Here is a 21,322-nt window from a genome sequence, read left to right on the forward strand (position 1 = left end):
TGTTCGGCTGATAAAGCTGAAGTGACAAACAGCTGTAGGAAATTATATCCTTCGACAATTTTCAGATAAATATTTTATGCTGTCGAAATATTTCTTCATTGGCAGACTGACTCACACTGTTAGCTTCGGTTGGAATCCAAAATATCTTAAGTTTTTTGTCGTCCCCCTGCAGAAGGAGGCCGATAACAAAAGCCACGAATTATTTTTCTGCAACTGGTAAGAAGACGTTCCCCATGTAGTAATGAAAAATATTCTCCAGATTTTGCTACATCGGTTACGAGATTTTAGCAAGTAAAAAATCTTTGCTTTAATTTTTGGTCTATAATTTGTCTTGAGCTTCATGAAAACAAACACGAAACTGCGGAAACAGTAACTCATTCATATTTATCACTGGAAATGTGTATAAATGTGTCGCAGCATTAACTGACTGCACGAGCTACTCTGTTGTCTTTTCGCTCAAGATGATAAAGTGCGGTTTACATGCAGTTCTTGCACGAAATCCAAATAATTGGCTTTATACACAGCGTGTTAAGGGTGACTAAAAGTTTCATCTTCTAATCAGGTATGTACTTCTTTATAGTATTACCTATTAATGACATCTCTTATACACATTTAGTTGACTTTCTTTCCCGTGTAATTTCCTGGACAAAGAAGTCTCAAAATCGGTAACGTTCATCTCACCTGCAATACGGAGATCTCCTTTGGTAGTAGTGTTCTGACTTTCACGAACAGTTCCAAATCTTTCGAATAGATTTTGTTTCACACTTTTGGGAGTTTCATTTTGAAGTATATTTCGTACTTCACGTAAATTTTTCTTCCAATGATACAATTCATTATCAGATTGTACGACACAAAATCGATTTAGTTCACTACTTAACTTTAAGCGTTTTCTCCCTCTTTCGTTTAACTAAAAAATTTACAGCCTTTCCTTCTTAACGAAAAGCTATTACTGTACATGTTTTTGGGAGGCTGGGAAGGTACTGTATGTTCGTTTCTGGATTTTAATTAGTATAGCAATCATAGTTCAAACAGAGTTATTCCTGTTTCTTCCAATGTTTCCACAATTTCTAACGAAATGTCGACATCATTCGAATGAACATCAAAGAAATTACCTAGTAAATAACGCATATGTAGGTTTTCAGAAGAAGTAGGTGTTTTCGATTGTATACTACTTTCTTCACGTTTCATTTTTTGCGGTTCAAAACGTTAACTGGAGCCCACATTACTGTGAAATGCTGGAACCTGCCGAAAGACAGCAAGCATATACGAAGGAAACATACAGAAAATTAGTTTATATTTACCTCCATTGTTAACACTTAGCGATACTGCAAATTCAGCTGATAATTATTGTGGATATTGAATAAGTTACAAACTGAAGCGAATAGTAACTGTGAGCAAATGTGTCAGAAACTATCAACGGGAACTGAAATACGCTTTCTAAATTACGGTCGCATTAAGCCGTGTTATACGATTTTCAACATGCCGTCAACCAGGGATATGTGCCTGCCGTGTTACAGCTGCAGCAGGTGTGTATATTTCTCCAGGCGCGAGACGAGCAACAAATTTGGCAAATTTGCGACATTTTTTAAAATTATTGCACAGTATGTTAGCAACTAAGATTTTGACGTATATTGGTGTAGTCGTCTGGTATAAAAAATCTGGACATGTGGAACTGGACCGTTCCCATGCGAGTCCAAAGCAGGTGTCCCCAACATAGAACACATATTTGTGAGTCATCAAAAAGAAATTATTGAGCGTTAACCTACAGCAGACAGTTGTTGACCACCCGCTCACAAAAATGCACATTCTTGTTCAGTATACAGGATTTAAGAAAAATAAGCACAGTGGATGAAAAATAAGTTACCAGTGAGCGGTTCATCGGCGTGTTTCGATGAGGGTCTACCCTCTCTACCTTTGCACACTATAACTTAGCAATGAGTGATGAGCGGTCCCACTACAGGATGAAGTATGACCCGATTATCCACCTTAAGAGCGCTGCTAGTGCAGTTTCGTGCTTAGTGTCTGTTCATCGTTTAGTGGCTTTGCGTCTTCGTGTTGCTGGTAGTCAGTGTACACACTAGACACCGAACATTTACAATTTACCACGCTATTCAGACTAGTGCACTGAGAGCAGTCGCACTCTGTGCACTTCATCTGAGGACACCTTGGCCTGAACATCCCGCTGTCTGAAGAGTCGGGCTAGCGGCAGACCGATGCCAACTGCTCGTACAACGCGCGCATTTCTCCTCTGCGTTCACTGCACCGTGAGTGAAGTACAGCTGAAAGATTAACTTGCTGCCAGTTTAATGCCCTGGAGGATCTGCAGAACTGCATCATTGTAACTGGTGATGTGCTCATCATGACACGGTGACAGAGGCCAGCTGCTTAGAGTAAAATTGATGCACTAAAGCATGTTTTATAAATTCTTTTAATGCCAGTGGAGCGCGTAATTTGCAAGTCTGACGGCAGCTAACTTGTGTAAATTTTATTTTTTGATGCAGTACTGACCCTGAGCTAATAAAACTTTTTGATTTTTTGAGCAAATGGTTTCTTTTTATTGCAGCTTTCACCCCCAACTCCTCGTTAACTACCTCCTCAATCAAGAGACATCACGCTAATGCCATTGGGCATTCCCTCTAGCATTGATAATATTTTCAGTTTGGCGGGTAATAGTCTCGAATCCTTTTCATGTATGATACATCAAACTGAAGACACTCATCAATTAGAAGGTTTTACACAAGTACTAAATTGCGGGAACGTCACCTGCTTTCCAAAAACTCCCAGACATTTATTATGGAATTGGGAACGAATGGGTTAGCGGGCCATTCAAGATAGAGTGCCTGAGGTTTCGTCCAACAGGAAACTTAGTCGATGAACTCTGTTAACACGGATAGTGTTGTCTTAGGAGCGTTTGTAGCGCAGCACTTTTCTCTTGCTTAATGTTCAAACTGATTTGAGACACAGAATATTTTCAGATAATTTCTAGTCTATTTTATGTGCAAATGACAGACGTAATATGAATATGATTGAAACTGAAGAAACTGCAAAAAGGTGGGAATTTAAGGAGATGGGACCTGGACAAACTGACTAAACCAGAGGTTGTACAGAGTTTCAGGGAGAGCATAAGCGAACAATTGACAGGAATTGGGGAAAGAAATACAGTAGAAGAAGAATGGGTAGCTCTGAGGGATGAAGTAGTGAAGGCAGCAGAGGATCAAGTAGGTAAAAAGACGAGGGCTAATAGAAATCCTTGGGTAACAGAAGAAATATTGAATTTAATTGATGAAAGGAGAAAATATAAAAATGCAGTAAATGAAGCAGGCAAAAGGGAATACAAACGTCTCAAAAATGAGATCGACAGAAAGAGCAAAATGGCTAAGCAGGGATGGCTAGAGGACAAATGTAAGGATGTAGAGGCTTGTCTCACTAGGGGTAAGATAGATACTGCCTACAGGAAAATTAAAGAGACCTTTGGAGAGAAGAGAACCACTTGTATGAATATCAAGAGCTCAGATGGCAACCCAGTTCTAAGTAAAGAAGTGAAGGCAGAAAGGTGGAAGGAGTATATAGAGGGTTTATACAAGGGCGATGTACTTGAGGACAATATTATGGAAATGGAAGAGGATGTAGATGAAGACGAAATGGGAGATAAGATACTGCGTGAAGAGTTTGACAGAGCACTGAAAGACCTGAGTCGAAACAAGGCCCCGGGAGTAGACAACATTCCACTAGAACTACTGATGGCTTCGGGAGAGCCAGTCATGACAAAACTCTACCATCTGGTGAGCACGATGTATGAGACAGGCGAAATACCCTCAGACTTCAAGAAGAATATAATAATTCCAATCCCAAAGAAAGCAGGTGTTGACAGATGTGAAAATTACCGAACTATCAGTTTAATAAGTCACAGCTGCAAAATACTAACGCGAATTCTTTACAGACGAATGGAAAAACTGGTAGAAGCGGACCTCGGGGAAGATCAGTTTGGATTCCGTAGAAATGTTGGAACACGTGAGGCAATACTAACCTTACGACTTATCTTAGAAGAAAGATTAAGAAAAGGCAAACCTACGTTTCTAGCATTTGTAGACTTAGAGAAAGCTTTTCACAACGTTAACTGGAATACTCTCTTTCAAATTCTGAAGGTGGCAGGGGTAAAATACAGGGAGCGAAAGGCTATTTACAATTTGTACAGAAACCAGATGGCAGTTATAAGAGTCGAGGGGCATGAAAGGGAAGCAGTGGTTGGGAAAGGAGTGAGACAGTGTTGTAGCCTCTCCCCGATGTTATTCAATCTGTATATTGAGCAAGCAGTAAAGGAAACAAAAGAAAAATTCGGAGTAGGTATTAAAATTCATGGAGAAGAAGTAAAAACTTTGAGGTTCGCCGATGACATTGTAATTCTGTCAGAGACAGCAAAGGACTTGGAAGAGCAGTTGAACGGGATGGACAGTGTCTTGAAAGGAGGATGTAAGATGAACATCAACAAAAGCAAAACGAGGATAATGGAATGTAATCAAATTAAATCGGGTGATGCTGAGGGGATTAGATTAGGAAATGAGACACTTAAAGTAGTAAAGGAGTTTTGCTATTTAGGGAGTAAAATAACTGAAGATGGTCGAAGTAGAGAGGATATAAAATGTAGACTGGCAATGGCAAGGAAATCGTTTCTGAAGAAGAGAAATTTGTTAACATCGAGTATAGATTTAAGTTTCTGGAAGTCGTTTCTGAAAGTATTTGTATGGAGTGTAGCCATGTATGGAAGTGAAACATGGACGATAACCAGTTTGGACAAGAAGAGAATAGAAGCTTTCGAAATGTGGTGCTACAGAAGAATGCTGAAGATAAGGTGGGTAGATCACGTAACTAATGAGGAGGTATTGAATAGGATTGGGGAGAAGAGAAGTTTGTGGCACAACTTGACTAGAAGAAGGGATCGGTTGGTAGGACATGTTTTGAGGCATCAAGGGATCACAAATTTAGCATTGGAGGGCAGCGTGGAGGGTAAAAATCGTAGAGGGAGACCAAGAGATGAATACACTAAGCAGATTCAGAAGGATGTAGGTTGCAGTAGGTACTGGGAGATGAAGAAGCTTGCACAGGATAGAGTAGCATGGAGAGCTGCATCAAACCAGTCTCAGGACTGAAGACCACGACAACAACAACAATATGAATGCGTGACCTACCCATCTGATATGTGTTTACTGCGTTAACAGAAACGTGTACACCTAAATTTAATAATACTTATGGTGCTTACGAAGGTTTTTCTTGGTAATATGGAAGAATCACATGCGCAATAACGTTTTATTTTTATCTTTATTTTTACAACCTCTTATGTGATCAACTTCACCAATTCTTAATAAATTCCGTGTGACAAGTTCCATTAGTTATCCCGAAGTTTTCTTTTGTATTGCAATTCTTATCCATGATAACGAGGGAAAATGAAGTGTACTCACGTACATTTTATTTTTATAAATTAATTTTATCCCCCAAATTTCATTTTACCTTTATAGTATTTATAATCTAATCAATTTTAATAGTACACCTGAATTTTGTATTTTTCTCGACAACGTTTTAAGCACTTTGGAAATTATTATTACATGTACAATCATACTCAGAAGTATCCGAACGACCTGAATTTCATTTCGCCTGATTCGCATGCAACCGGCATAACGTAGCTGTCTAGCCGGTCCTCTAATCGCTCCTTGGTACAGTCGTTTGACTATTGAAAATGGTTCCAACAAGTCACCACTAGAAAACACTGCTCTGTATCGCAGTAACTCAAGATGTAAAGTAATACCACGATGCTACAAATATCAGGGAACACCTTATCACAGATAAGACTGCCCTTAAGGCTTGTAAGCTCACATTTATTACAATAAATGACAAACCTGAAATGTTACCACTCTCATTAGTACGTCAGATAGGTCATTCACGTAGTAAGTTCGTCGTATTCATGATTTCCTCTTCAAAGTAACATACAGTACTTATTATTTAAGACAAAATGACATTAAAAATTTAAGTCATCCACGAGCAGCTAGATGAGAATATGTATGAACTTCAAATGACACGACGAACCGTCTCGTTCTGCATATGGATTCAAACCCAGGTCAGGCAGACTGCCGGCCGGTGTGGCCGTGCGGTTCTAGGCGTTTCAGTCTGGAACCGCATGACCGCTACGGTCGCAGGTTCGAATCCTGCATTGGGCATGGATGTGTGTGATGTCCTTAGGTTAGTTAGGTTTAAGTAGTTCTAAGTTCTAGGGGACTGATGACCAGAGAAGTTAAGTCCCATAGTGCTCAGAGCCATTTGAACCATTCAGGCAAACGAAGCAAAGATTTCGTGACTTACGCAAACTAACAGTCATTCCTGATTAGGCATAGAGAGAGTGATATACCTCGATTTTAGACAATATCAGTTAGCAAATATCAACTTTAAATTACATAACGCAAACATTTTTAACGGACGCGAATTCCTACCCAGCATCTATAGTCCCTGTTAACGAACTACGAGAGATGTTAAGTATTGCTTCTTCACAAGTAACTTACTTGAAGGGCCGTGAGGCAAAGCTTTGTGCTGGACAGGGATTCGAACTCAGAACCTAATCGGATTGATATCGAAGCACAACCAACTGTGACATATCGGATTTTCTCGGCAATAGCTAGATGTTTTAACTGAAATGACGAGACGAAACATTAATTTTTTCTTTCTCAGGACTCCAACCCGGCACCTATCGCTGTTATATTATAGAGAAAACGAACGTTAAATATGGGTTTGTTGCACCAGCAGCGACATGTGAGCATGTTTGAACTAGAAATAATATGACGAAGAGTTCAGTGCTCACTGGTAATAGAACCCCACACGTATCGTTGTTGACTACACACAAAGAGACGTCAGCTACCGAATTTTTCTCCACCAGCAGCTCGGACTAACATCTTACACTTAGATTATGAATCTGAATATGGGAATGAGGTTAAGCTATTTATTGTGGACGATATATATATATATATATATATATATATATATATATATATATATATATATATATATACTCCTGGAAATTGAAATAAGAACACCGTGAATTCATTGTCCCAGGAAGGGGAAACTTTATTGACACATTCGTGGGGTCAGATACATCACATGATCACACTGACAGAACCACAGGCACATAGACACAGGCAACAGAGCATGCACAATGTCGGCGCTAGTACAGTGTATATCCACCTTTCGCAGCAATGCAGGCTGCTATTCTCCCATGGAGACGATCGTAGAGATGCTGGATGTAGTCCTGTGGAACGGCTTGCCATGCCATTTCCACCTGGCGCCTCAGTTGGACCAGCGTTCGTGCTGGACGCGCAGACCGCGTGAGACGACGCTTCATCCAGTCCCAAACATGCTCAATGGGGGACAGATCCGGAGATCTTGCTGGCCAGGGTAGTTGACTTACACCTTCTAGAGCACGTTGGGTGGCACGGGATACATGCGGACGTGCATTGTCCTGTTGGAACAGCAAGTTCCCTTGCCGGTCTAGGAATGGTAGAACGATGGGTTCGATGACGGTTTGGATGTACCGTGCACTATTCAGTGTCCCCTCGACGATCACCAGTGGTGTACGGCCAGTGTAGGAGATCGCTCCCCACACCATGATGCCGGGTGTTGGCCCTGTGTGCCTCGGTCGTATGCAGTCCTGATTGTGGCGCTCACCTGCACGGCGCCAAACACGCATACGACCATCATTGGCACCAAGGCAGAAGCGACTCTCATCGCTGAAGACGACACGTCTTCATTCGTCCCTCCATTCACGCCTGTCGCGACACCACTGGAGGCGGGCTGCACGATGTTGGGGCGTGAGCGGAAGACGGCCTAACGGTGTGTGGGACCGTAGCCCAGCTTCATGGAGACGGTTCGAATGGTCCTCGCCGATACCCCAGGAGCAACAGTGTCCCTAATTTGCTGGGAAGTGGCGGTGCGGTCCCCTACGGCACTGCGTAGGATCCTACGGTCTTGGCGTGCATCCGTGCGTCGCTGCGGTCCGGTCCCAGGTCGACGGGCACGTGCACCTTCCGCCGACCACTGGCGACAACATCGATGTACTGTGGAGACCTCACGCCCCACGTGTTGAGCAATTCGGCGGTACGTCCACCCGGCCTCCCGCATGCCCACTATACGCCCTCGCTCAAAGTCCGTCAACTGCACATACGGTTCACGTCCACGCTGTCGCGGCATGCTACCAGTGTTAAAGACTGCGATGGAGCTCCGTATGCCACGGCAAACTGGCTGACACTGACGGCGGCGGTGCACAAATGCTTCGCAGCTAGCGCCATTCGACGGCCAACACCGAGGTTCCTGGTGTGTCCCCTGTGCCGTGCGTGTGATCATTGCTTGTACAGCCCTCTCGCAGTGTCCGGAGCAAGTATGGTGCGTCTGACACACCGGTGTCAATGTGTTCTTTTTTCCATTTCCAGGAGTGTATATATGCAGGGTGAGCCACCTAACATTACCACCGGATATATTTGACAAATCGATTCCACAGACCGAACGTGAGGAGAGGGGCTAGTGTAATTGGTTAATACAAACCATACAAATATGCACGGCAGTATGTTTTTTAACACAAACCTAAGTTTTTTTTTAAATGGAACCCCGTTAGTTTTGTTAGCACATCTGAACATATAAGCAAATACGTAATCAGTGCCGTTTGTTACATTGTAAAATGTTAATTAAATCCGGAGATATTGTAAACTAAAGTTGACTCTTGAGTACCACTCCTCCGCTGTTCGATCGTGTGTATCGGAGAGCACCGAATTACGTAGGGATCCAAAGGGAACGGTGATGGACCTTAGGTACAGAAGAGACTGGAACAGCACAATACGTCCTCATGCTAACACCTTTTTATTGGTCTTTTTCACTGACGCACATGTACAATACCATGAGGGGTTAGGTACACGTACACACGAGGTTTCCGTTTTCAATTACGGAGTGGAATAGAGTGTGTCCCGACATGTCAGGCCAATAGATGTTCAATGTGGTGGCCATCATTTGCTGCACACAATTGCAATCTCTGGCGTAATGAATGTCGTACACGCCGCAGTACATCTGGTGTAATGTCGCCGCAGGCTGCCAAATACATTGTTTCATATCCTCTGGGGTTGTAGGCACATCACGGTACACATTCTCCTTTAACGTACCCCACAGAAAGAAGTCCAGAGGTGTAAGATCAGGAGAACGGGGCCGGCCGCGGTGGTCTCGCGGTTCTAGGCGCGGAGTCCGGAACCGTGCGACTGCTACGGTCGCAGGTTCGAATCCTGCCTCGGGCATGGATGTGTGTGATGTCCTTAGGTTAGTTAGGTTTAAGTAATTCTAAGTTCTAGGGGGCTGATGACCACAGCTGTTGAGTCCCATAGTGCTCAGAGCCATTTGAACCATTTTTTAGGAGAACGGGCTGGCCAATTTATGCGTCCTCCACGTCTTATGAAACGCCCGTCGAACATCCTGTCAAGGGTCAGCCTAGTGTTAATTTCGGAATGTGCAGGTGCACCATCATTCTGATACCACATACGTCGACGCGTTTCCAGTGGGACATTTTCGAGCAACGTTGGCAGATCATTCTGTAGAAACGCAATGTATGTTGCAGCGGTTTGGGCCCCTGCAATGAAGTGAGGACCGATGAGGTGGTCGCCAATGATTCCGCACCATACATTTACAGTCCACGGTCGCTGTCGCTTTACCTGTCTGAGCCAGCGAGGATTGTCCACGCACCAGTAATGCATGTTCCGTAGATTCACTGCCCCGTGGTTTGTGAAATCCGCTTCATCGGTAAACAGGTAGAACTGCAACGCATTCTCTGTGAATGCCCATTGACAGAATTGCACTCGATGATTAAAGTCATCGCCATGTAATTGCTGATGTAGCGACACATGAAACGGGTGAAAGCGGTGACTATGCAGTATGCGCATGACACTACTTTGACTCAGTTCACCGGCTCTCGCAATGTCCCGTGTACTCATGTGTGCGTTCATGGCAACAGCAGCTAACGCACCAACTGCACCCGCTTCTCCTGTGACGGGCCTGTTACGGACCCGTTTGCGTGCTACGACCATACCTGTTGCATACAGTTGGCGGTAGATGTTTTGCAATGTGCGGCACGTTGGATGCTCTCTGTCCGGGTACCGTTCTGCATACACCCTGCAGGCTTCAGCTGCATTTCGTCGACACTCGCCATAGATATCATCTCCGCCTATTCAGAGTTCGAATACACCATGGTCACAGTTCCTACAACACTAAACTATCACAGACGTCTGGTAACACGGTGTACTACAGTTGGTCTGTGTGCGGAGACGAATGCAGAATAACAATAGCAGCAAGCGCTACATGCGGACACTGCGACAGCTAGACCAAACCACAACAGTGCACTACACCCACACTCGTAAACACGGTCGTCATCGTAAACATGTCCCTGCAGATGCTGCTCGCCGACCGTGGCCCGTGTTTGTTACAACACGCAACTGAACGTCGGAGCTTTCAAGCGTCAACTTTAGGTTACAATATCTCCGGATGTAAGTAACATTTTACAATGCAACAAACGGCACTGATTACGTATTTGTTTATATGTTCAGATGTGCTAACAAAACTAACGTGGTTCCATTAAAAAAAACATAGGTTTGTGTTAAAAAACATACTTCCGTTCATTTTTGTATGGTTTGTATTAACCAATTACACTAGCCCCTCTCCTCACGTTCGGTCTGTGGAATCAGTTCGTCAGTATTTGATGTGGTTTACGAAATATATCCAGCGGTAACGTTAGGTGACTCACCCTATATATATATATATATATATATATATATATATATATATATATATATATATATATATATAAACTGGAAGATTACGGATCTGCGGTCGGCAACACATTTATAAGACAGCAAGTGTCTGGCGCAGTTGTTAGATCGGTTACTGGTGCTACCATGGCAGGTAATCAACATTGAAGTGAGCTTCAATGTGGTGGTGTAGTCAGCGCACAAGCGATGGGACACAAAATCTCCGAGGTAGAGATGAAGTGAGAATTTTCCGGTACGACTATTTCACGAGTGTACCATGAATATCAGGAATCCGGCATATCATCAAACTTCCGACATCGCTAAGGCCGGAAAAAGATCCGGCAAAAACGGGACCAATGACGACTGAAGAGAATCCTTCAACGTTAGCAAGTGCGCCACCGACTGAGCTACCCAAGCAGGAGACGCGACCCGTCCTCATAGCTTCAAATCTGCCAGTACCTCGCCTTCTACCTTCCAAACTTCACAGATGCTCTTCTGCGAACCTTGGAGAACTAACGCTCCTGGCAGAAAGAATACTGAGGAGACATGGCTTAGCCACAGACTGGGGGATGTTTCCACAATTAGATTATCACTCTGTAGTGGAGAGTCTTCCTGGCAGATTAAAACTGTGGACCGGACCGAGACTCGTTTCGGCACACAGTTTTAGTCTGCCAGGCAGATCCAACAACATGTATGTACCCTTTCCTGCAGTAGTAAGAGCCAAAGGACACGAAAAGGAAGCAGTAGTTTAGAACGGTGTTTTTCTATTTGTACATTGGGAAAGAAGTAAAGGAAGCGAAATATATATTAGGACAGAGATTAACATTCTGAGAGAAGAAATAGAAACTTTGGGGTCTGATGATGTAAATGGAATTCTGCTGTGTTTCGCGGCTGAATATTATACCGACTGAGATATCCCAGCAGCTTCGCTTCTACCTGTATCTCTATTCCACTTCTCAAATATGGAATTAGCAGAGGGGTTCTGGGAGTCGTAATGTTGTGACTGATACGCATGCCTATCTCTGCTGCCTATTTTCTACTATTGTCCATTCATTTTTCACTCCGTCCTCTTCTCGATCTTTTCTTGCGTGTAGAAATCCAGCGATGAAATTTCGTTCATTGGACTATAATAAAGATTAGTTGTAAACTTTCGTCTTCTTGTAGAACGGAAGCTTTCTTTTGTTATTTAGTTCACAAAAATTATTATTGATATTACTATATACTTACGCTTATTTCTTTTGCTGCACAGGATTTCGACATATTTTATGGCCTTAAGTCCTAAAACTCATCAAGTGCATCTATGACTTCATTGTTTAATTGTACCATTTTCTTTCTTATTTACTAATCATACATCACGTAACTATTATAATAAAATATTTTATGAGCTACTTTGAAACTTCCTTTGTTTACGTATTTCATTTATTGTTGAATTTCACGAGCAGAAAAGGCAAATAGAAGCTTCATAACAAAGATGTTTCAGATAAATATCCTCGTGGCTTTCTTAGTTGGTCATATGAACTCTTCTTACAGTCTGATATTACCACCATCCTACTTAAGTGCAATGAAATCTGTAGCACTGATGCATGTGATCTTCACTGTTCTAACGTAGGTTGAATCAAAGTTTTATTTCTCAAGGGCTATCTTTACTAGTGAAACGTCCCCTTTCAACAATTATACAGGACCGTGCTTAACCTGACACACAATATTTTTTAGCGCAACGCAATCTGACTTTCAGAAATCCCTACAAAGAATGGCCCTGACTAACATTAACCTATGCATTTCACAAATCGCTTACCTCACAAAAATCTTGGTTACTCGAACTACTGCAATACAGCGAGCGCCACTACTGCCAGCTAAATAAAAGATTCAAACTACTGAAGGCACTAACTACTGATAGGCATAGTTAGCAAATGAAAGATTTTAATAGAGAACAAACAATGTATTTACCTTAATAGTCATAATATATATAGCAGTACATGACAAATTTCAAAACTCCGCCATTTCTCTCCCCACATCCACCACTGCTGGCGGCTCACCTCCAACTGCGCAACGCTACGCGCTGTTCACATCCAGCTACCGCTGCCCAACACTACAATGGCAGACAACAATGCAAACTACCCACAGACTGCACACAGCACAGCCAGTAATTTTTCATATAGAGCGCTACGTGGCGTTACCAATAAGAAAACATAAGCAGCCTACTTACACTAGTAGTCATACATTTTTAATTATAATCAGAAAAAAAATTCAGAGTGAGACAATAAAAGTTGATGATGGTCTTAGTCCCTTCCAGGTCCATCATCAATCCAACAGTTCTACCCATGATGAATGAAATAGTGGTAACCTCGGTTGTAGAAGCCTGCATTGTGTCTATTCAGGAAACGAGTAACCTCATAAATCAGCACAGAAACATCTGCCACGTCATATGAAGAAAGAGGAAGTCATTCCATATTATATCTGGGAAATATACGGAGTAAGGCAAAATATGATACTCGGAAACAGCAGCGTGTATGTGTTCTTTACTGACAAAGGCTGAGGAATTCTCGTAGAGCAAAATCACCCCTCTGACTGCTCTCTTCGATGCTTGGTCTTGATATTCACCCCATCCAACTCAGAAGATTTCGGTATTATTCTTTCGCGACGGTACGAGCATAATCCATTAGCACTGGACCATTATAGTTTCAAAAACATTCTGCTTCACCTCAACCGATGATGGTGGAATCTTCGCCATGTTCGTCACTGGCCAATCTTGTTTCCAAAACCTTTTTTAATACTTTGTAATAAATAATTTCAGATAGTAACAGCGTATGCTCTGTTAAAGAATCATGCGTACCCAGGAGCAGATAGAGATTCAGATCACAAAGTAGTAGCGATGAAGAGTGGGCTGAAGCTTAAGACGTTAGTCAGGAAGAATCAGTACGCAACGAAGCGGGATACGGAAGTACTAAGAAATGGCGAGATACGCTTGAAGTTCTCTAAGGCTGTAGATACAGCGATAAGAAATAACTCAGGAGGCAGTACCGTTGAAGAGGAATGGGAATCTCTAAAAAGGGCAAGCACAGAAGTTGGAAAGGAAAACATAGGTATGAAGAAGGTAACTGCGAAGGAAGCGTTGGTAACAGAAGAAATACTTCGGTTGATCGATGAGAAAGGAAGTACAAAAATGTTCAGGGAAATTCAGGAATACAGAAACGAGAGAGCGGATAGGTGGAGAGAGTACACAGAAGGCCTATGTGAGGAGGGAAGATTTGTCTGATGTGACAGGAATAACCGGAGTCGATTTAGAAGGGATCGGGGTATTATAATCAGAATTTAAGAAGGATTTGATGGACTTAAGATCAAATAGGGCAGAAGAGATAGATGACATTCCAACAGAATTTCTAAAATTATTGGGGTAAATGGCAACAAAACGACTGTTCACGTTGACGTGTAGAATGTACGACATACCATTTGACTTTCGGAAAAAAGTCATCCACACAATTCCGAAGACTGCAATGGCAGACAAGGGCGAGAATTATCGGACAAACATCTTAACAGCTCATGCATACAAGCTGCTGACAAGAATAATATACAGAAGAATTGCAAAGAAAATTGAGGTTGTGTTATATGATGATCAGTTTGGCTTTAGGAAAGGTAAAGGCGCCAGAGAGGCGATTCTGACGTTGCGGTTGACAATGTAAGCAAGACCAAAGAGAAATCCAGACACGTTCATAGGATTTGTTGGCTTAGAAAAAGCTTTCGACACTGTAAAATAGTCAAGATGTTCGAAATTATGAGAAAAATAGGGGTAAGCTGCAGGGAGAAACGGGTAATATGCAAAAAGTACAAGAGCCAAGAGCGAATAATAAGAGAGCACGACAAAGACAGGGATGTAGTATTTCGTCCCTACTGTTCAATCTGTGCATCGAAGAAGCAATGATGGAAATAAAAGAAAGGTTCAGGAGTGGAATTAAAATTCAAGGTGAAAGGATATCGATGAAACAATTCGCATATGACATTGCTATTCTGCGAGAAAGTGAAGAAAAATTACATTATCTGCTGAACGGAATGAACAGTCTAGTGGGTACAGAATATGGATTGAGAGTAAATCGAAGAGAGACGAAAGTAATGAGGAGTAGCAGAAATGAGAACAGACAGACGCTTAACTTCACGATTGATGGTCACGAAGTAGATGAATTTAAGGAATTCTGCTACCTAGGCAGCAAAATAATCCACGAATGATGGAGCAAAGAGAAAATCAAAAGCAGATTAACACTTGCAAAAAGGGTATTCCTGGCCAATAGAAGTCTACTAGTATCAAACAGGCGTTAATTTGAGAAAGAAATTTCTGAGAATGTACGTTTGGAGCACAGCACCATGTGGTAGCGAAACATGGACTTTTGGAAAACCGGAACAGAAGAGAATCGAAGCATTTGAGATGTGATGCTACAGACGAATGTTGAAAATTAAATGGACTGATAGCGAAAGGAATAAGGAGGTTCTGCGCAGAATCGGAAAGGTACATGAGAAAGACACTGTCAAAGAGAATGGACAGAATCGTAGGAAATCTGTTAAGACATCAGGGAATAAGTTGCGTGGTACTACAGGGAGCTGTAGAGGGCAAAAACTGTAGAGTAAGACAGTGATTGGAATACATCCAGCAAACAATTGAGGTCTTAGGTTGCAAGTGCTACTCTGAAATGATGAGGTTGGCACAACAGAGTTATTTTGGCGGGCTTTATCAAACCAGTCGGAAGACTTATGACTCAAAAAAGCATCTTTATCTCTCTGTGTGAGTGACGTACCCAGGATCCATCTAATATGATTAGGTGGCTAAAGTAGCGATATGGACTGCTGTGACACAGCTACGACATTTCCCTCCTGTCTCGGTTAGGTGATTTACTTGGATGCGTGGGAAACTTTATCATGGCGTACAAGATACCGGAAACTAATCATGAGTGGTTTTCACTTTTCCCACTATCCTTTCGATTGCAGTACGTAATTCGTCGAGCTCCGTGTCCTCAACATCTATTTCAATACCTGGTTCTCCACAGAACGATGTTCTGAGACTTCGTTTTTCACCATTCAAACTTTTTAGACGGCACTAGAAGCATATGATAATACAGTTTCAGTAACTCAGAAAGAACACCATTTAAAGTGTTTTGAATGACATTAAGTGGGTTCGGGTACTGATATGAATCAACGGCAACAGGTGAAAATTTGTGCCGGACTGGAATTAGCATTCGGATATCTCGTTTACCGCGAGCTGTCGTCTTAACCGCCCTGGCCTTCCGAGCACGTTTCCCTTTGTAGCCAAATACGGACATGTACGAAAGAAGTGACACGATTTATTAGAATGAATCGTCGCAATGTGGCTCCCTTTCAAAATGCAAAAAAAATTAATTACCGCCAGATGCTACAGTTCATCTGTGGGCTACGCCGTTTTGTTTTCGCTCCCATGAACTATGGACCTTGCCGTTGGTGGGGAGGCTTGCGTGCCTCAGCGATACAGATGGCCGTACCGTAGGTGCAACCACAACGGAGGGGTATCTGTTGAGAGGCCAGACAAACATGTAGTTCCTGAAGAGGGGCAGCAGCCTTTTCAGTAGTTGTAGGGGCAACAGTCTGGATGATTGACTGATCTGGCCTTGTAACATTAACCAAAACGGCCTTGCTGTGCTGGTACTGCGAACGGCTGAAAGCAAGGGGAAACTACAGCCGTAATTTTTCCCGAGGACATGCAGCTTTACTGTGTGATTAAATGATGATGGCGTCCTCTTGGGTAAAATATTCCGGAGGTAAAATAGTCCCCCATTCGGATCTCCGGGCGGGGACTACTCAAGAGGACGTCGTTATCAGGAGAAAGAAAACTGGCGTTCTACGGATCGGAGCGTGGAATGTCAGATCACTTAATCGGGCAGGTAGGTTAGAAAATTTAAAAAGGGAAATGGATAGGTTAAAGTTAGATATAGTGGGAATTAGTGAAGTTCGGTGGCAGGAGGAACAAGACTTTTGGTCAGGTGACTACAGGGTTATAAATACAAAATCAAATAGGGGTAATGCAGGAGTAGGTTTAATAATGAATAAAAAAATAGGAGTGCGGGTTAGCTACTACAAACAGCATAGTGAACGCATTATTGTGGCCAAGATAGACACAAAGCCCATGCCTACTACAGTAGTACAAGTTTATATGCCAACTAGCTCTGCAGATGATGAAGAAATTGATGAAATGTATGACGAGATAAAAGAAATTATTCAGGTAGTGAAGGGAGACGAAAATTTAATAGTCATGGGTGACTGGAATTCGTCAGTAGGAAAAGGGAGAGAAGGAAACATAGTAGGTGAATATGGATTGGGGGGAAGGAATGAAAGAGGAAGCCGCCTTGTAGAATTTTGCACAGAGCATAACTTAATCATAGCTAACACTTGGTTCAAGAATCATGAAAGGAGGCTGTATACATGGAAGAAGCCAGGAGATACTGACAGGTTTCAGATAGATTATATAATGGTAAGACAGAGATCTAGGAACCAGGTTTTAAATTGTAAGACATTTCCTGGGGCAGATGTGGATTCTGACCACAATCTATTGGTTATGAACTGCAGATTGAAACTGAAGAAACTGCAAAAAGGTGGGAATTTAAGGAGATGGGACCTGGATAAACTGAAAGAACCAGAGGTTGTAGAGAGTTTCAGGGAGAGCATAAGGGAACAATTGACAGGAATGGGGGAAAGAAATACAGTAGAAGAAGAATGGGTAGCTCTGAGGGATGAAGTGGTGAAGGCAGCAGACGATCAAGTAGGTAAAAAGACGAGGGCTAATAGAAATCCTTGGGTAACAGAAGAAATATTGAATTTAATTGATGAAAGGAGAAAATATAAAAATGCAGTAAATGAAGCAGGCAAAAAGGAATACAAACGTCTCAAAAATGAGATCGACAGGAAGTGCAAAATGGCTAAGCAGGGATGGCTAGAGGACAAATGTAAGGATGTAGAGGCTTGTCTCACTAGGGGTAAGATAGATGCTGCCTACAGGAAAATTAAAGAGACCTTTGGAGAGAAGAGAACCACTTGTATGAATATCAAGAGCTCAGATGGAAACCCAGTTCTAAGTAAAGAAGGGAAGGTAGAAAGGTGGAAGGAGTATATAGAGGGTTTATACAAGGGTGATGTACTTGAGGACAATATTATGGAAATGGAAGAGGATGTAGATGAAGACGAAATGGGAGATAAGATACTGCGTGAAGAGTTTGACAGAGCACTGAAAGACCTGAGTCGAAACAAGGCCCCGGGAGTAGACAACATTCCACTAGAACTACTGATGGCTTCGGGAGAGCCAGTCATGACAAAACTCTACCATCTGGTGAGCACGATGTATGAGACAGGCGAAATACCCTCAGACTTCAAGAAGAATATAATAATTCCAATCCCAAAGAAAGCAGGTGTTGACAGATGTGAAAATTACCGAACTATCAGTTTAATAAGTCACAGCTGCAAAATACTAACGCGAATTCTTTACAGACGAATGGAAAAACTGGTAGAAGCTGACCTCGGGGAAGATCAGTTTGGATTCCGTAGGAATGTTGGAACACGTGAGGCAATACTGACCTTACGACTTATCTTAGAAGAAAGATTAAGGAAAGGCAAACCTACGTTTCTAGCATTTGTAGACTTAGAGAAAGCTTTTGACAATGTTGACTGGAATACTCTCTTTCAAATTCTAAAGGTGGCAGGGGTAAAATACAGGGAGCGAAAGGCTATTTACAATTTGTACAGAAACCAGATGGCAGTTATAAGAGTCGAGGGGCATGAAAGGGAAGCAGTGGTTGGGAAAGGAGTGAGACAGGGTTGTAGCCTCTCCCCGATGTTATTCAATCTGTATATTGAGCAAGCAGTAAAGGAAACAAAAGAAAAATTTGGAGTAGGTATTAAAATTCATGGAGAAGAAGTAAAAACTTTGAGGTTCGCCGATGACATTGTAATTCTGTCAGAGACAGCAAAGGACTTGGAAGAGCAGTTGAACGGAATGGACAGTGTCTTGAAAGGAGGATATAAGATGAACATCAACAAAAGCAAAACGAGGATAATGGAATGTAGTCAAATTAAGTCGGGTGATGCTGAGGGAATTAGACTAGGAAATGAGACACTTAAAGTAGTAAAAGAGTTTTGCTATTTAGGGAGTAAAATAACCGATGATGGTCGAAGTAGAGAGGATATAAAATGTAGACTGGCAATGGCAAGGAAAGCGTTTCTCAAGAAGAGAAATTTGTTAACATCGAGTATAGATTTAGGTGTCAGGAAGTCGTTTCTGAAAGTATTTGTATGGAGTGTAGCCATGTATGGAAGTGAGACATGGACGATAACTAGTTTGGACAAGAAGAGAATAGAAGCTTTCGAAATGTGGTGCTACAGAAGAATGCTGAAGATAAGGTGGGTAGATCACGTAACTAATGAGGAGGTATTGAATAGGATTGGAGAGAAGAGAAGTTTGTGGCACAACTTGACTAGAAGAAGGGATCGGTTGGTAGGACATGTTTTGAGGCATCAAGGGATCACAAATTTAGCATTGGAGGGCAGCGTGGAGGGTAAAAATCGTAGAGGGAGACCAAGAGATCAATACACTAAGCAGATTCAGAAGGATGTAGGTTGCAGTAGGTACTGGGAGATGAAGAAGCTTGCACAGGATAGAGTAGCATGGAGAGCTGCATCAAACCAGTCTCAGGACTGAAGACCACAACAACAACACAACAGCGAAGATTAGGATTTAGCGACTCGTCGTCCATGAGGCCATTAGCCACGAAGTCCAAGCTGCGATTCTTTCGAGGATGGGGAAGGAAAGTAGCCGTGCCTTTTGGAAGGAATCATTCTGGCATTTGTATGTTGTATCGATATAGGGAAATCACGGAATACGTAAATTTGGATGGCCAGATGGGGATTCAGACCACCATTCTCCGGAGTGCGAGTCGACTGTGCTAACCACGACGTCACTCCGCGTGATCGGGGATTTCAGTGTGTACCACGATTTGTGAGATTCACCTGCAAACAAACAAGAAATTAATGTAGTAATCTCAGACATTATAACTCAGTAGTACAACCGAAAGGATTATACACTTCGAAGTGTCTTATTTTGAATGAAAAATGAGAGCTTCAAGAATTCGGAAAGACAGAAAGGAATAGTCTGAGGGAAATTCTCGGACCACAGAAGACTTCTAATGGGACGAAGAACTCCACAAGTACTTTGAAAAGATCGTGGACACAATGCGGAAGCGGAGGTTGAAGCTCTATTAATGATGGCAGAATGCAGACTGACCAATAGAATCTTCAACTACATTGTGCGATTAAAGTCCTAGTATATATGGGTATATGAGGTGAAGAGGATTGCAGCGGAAGTTGGAATTACACCACAGACGGTCCGCAGTAGAAGAAAGTTCACAAGCAGAGTTAACAGGATAGAATCATCTCACCAGAAATCTCCAAACAGGAGGCCCAAATGGATCATTTCTGAGAAGCAGAAAAAAGGAACTGAAAGAATGAAGAGATTTTTGGAGAAGAAGATAATCCTAGAAGTCTTAAGTTCTTTGCGGCCGATAGTTGGCCAAATTCAGAAATGGAAAGAAAAGAAACCTCAGGCAAGGTGGCAAATCATATTTACTGCTCCGTTTAGGATTTTTAGTTAGCTGTATGGTTTGGTCAGAAGCCAAAAATGTGGAATTTTTTCCGTAAGGTGTAACGGAAGTTCTAATGCTGCTCCTATATTATTATAGGATGACAATCTACACTGCCTCACACTCTTTCTGTATCTGCATTAGTCATTGACAACAAAGACCAGATTTGCTAAATCTATTAATGATGCCTCCAATGCGTGCAGACAATGTCGCTTCTGATGGTACAGAGTACAAGTCATTCGAAGTCGTCGGGGAGACTAAAAAGAGCGCCAGCTGCAGCTGATAATAGGACAAGACGTAGGAAGTCCGGGCGTCTCGCCGTCCATTTGTCGGCTCGCCACATCGTAATCGAATCCTAGCCTTTCCCCAGCAGTCCGCTCTCATTTCGGCCCTAGCGCTCTGCTTCCGTCCACAGAGAAAGAGAACACGAAAGAAAGACGCACAGTTTGCATTCCCATCATACTTGGTCCCGGACTCCGGTTACACCTCGAATTTCCCGTCCCTCTCCATCAGGAGTGTTGTGTGTGTGTGTGTGTGTGTGTGTGTGTGTGTGTGTATGTGTGTGTGTGTGTGTATGTGCCGTGGCACTCTAGGAACAGATTTTCATTACCGTGCCAGTATTATCGTTCGTAATTTACAGACGTCAGATGTAATTTCCAAGGAAAACAACGTTGAAATTAATATTGAAATAATGTTTGCACCTTTTATGGAACAGAGACCATAGACAAAACAAAGGTCACGATGTAGTCTTGCAGCGTAGAAACTCATATTTTCTGATCATTTACATCAGGCATTAAATTGTAAGGAGTGGAGATCTAATATATTTCGATTTCAGTGGGGTACCTGTCTAATAACAAGAATTTATTG

The sequence above is a fragment of the Schistocerca nitens genome, chromosome 2, assembly GCF_023898315.1.
Source record: "Schistocerca nitens isolate TAMUIC-IGC-003100 chromosome 2, iqSchNite1.1, whole genome shotgun sequence".
Taxonomy (NCBI): Eukaryota; Metazoa; Arthropoda; class Insecta; order Orthoptera; family Acrididae; genus Schistocerca; species Schistocerca nitens.